Below are 1006 nucleotides of genomic sequence, written 5' to 3' on the forward strand. Positions count from 1 at the left end.
TGTATATATATAAAAAAAATGTTTTTGAATTATTTATTTTCCTTATAAAAGCCATAAGTTATGGCTCCTTTTACTTTTCCTAAATCTTACTTCTAAATCTTAATATTACTTATTTTTAAATAAATTGACATATCTTAAGTTCTTAAATATCTCTTTTACTGATCCCTATAATATGATTATATTTTGTGCATACCATCATTGCAGTTATTAAATCTAAGAGGTCTAATATTTACCAGGGACTCAAGCTTCTTTTCCTCTTACGGCTGTGTGCAACATAGCTATCCAAGTTTAGTTGTCTCTCATATGGGGTCTGTATAGAGCTGCAAAAAATAAAAAATAAAATTTAAATAAGGGAGAAATTGTAGACTGCTGCATACTGGAGCTTTTTTATTTCCTGCAAGAGCCGTAAAGAAATATCTACACATGTATTTATTGATCTTACTAGTGCCCGATCAGAAGCTGCCTTCCCTCCTTCCCATGACAAGCCAGGAGTTTTGAGAACAAAACAACAGCAATCAGTTTAAAATTCTCAGGTCACAGAGATCCACATATTACTAATGACTGCTCAACATAGCAACTATTGGTTGTTATCCTGAGTAGCTATAATGTGTATAGTTAGATTATCTTAGATAACTATAATTAATATATAATCAGTAAAGACTGTAGACCAATAGACCTGCAATAAACTGTGGGGGGGAAAGGGGGCATTCCTTAACTAGATAGTGAAATTTGTCCTTGCAATTAAAAGTATTGTTATCCAAATTAAATAAAAACGTAACACTCTCACCTTTGGTTAAAGCGTGTGACAATGTAGCCTAGTCTCTTCAAATGGCTGTAAACCTGCAAACAAACCATGCAAAGACAATAAAGTGAAGCCGGAATTTAGTATGCAAGAGTCAATAATGACTTGTTCTGTAAATGGTGACTAGAACCAGAGAAATATCAAGTAATACCTGATAGTGCAGTAAGGTGAGTGAACTGTCAGAAAGTAATTTCTCATAGGCCT

General features: G+C 33.2%; 1 long non-coding RNA gene across 1 annotated transcript; it reads right to left on the minus strand.

Annotated features, from left to right (window-relative positions):
* Positions 1-64: 64 nt before the first annotated feature.
* LOC140321529 (uncharacterized) lies at positions 65-1006 on the minus strand. The gene is made up of 3 exons (XR_011918973.1): positions 954-1006; positions 788-840; positions 65-320 (listed from the first exon to the last, which is right to left on the minus strand). It is a non-coding gene; the product is annotated as an uncharacterized lncRNA (long non-coding RNA).

Source organism: Pyxicephalus adspersus, unplaced genomic scaffold (genome assembly GCF_032062135.1).
Source record: "Pyxicephalus adspersus unplaced genomic scaffold, UCB_Pads_2.0 Sca7997, whole genome shotgun sequence".
Classification (NCBI taxonomy): Eukaryota; Metazoa; Chordata; class Amphibia; order Anura; family Pyxicephalidae; genus Pyxicephalus; species Pyxicephalus adspersus.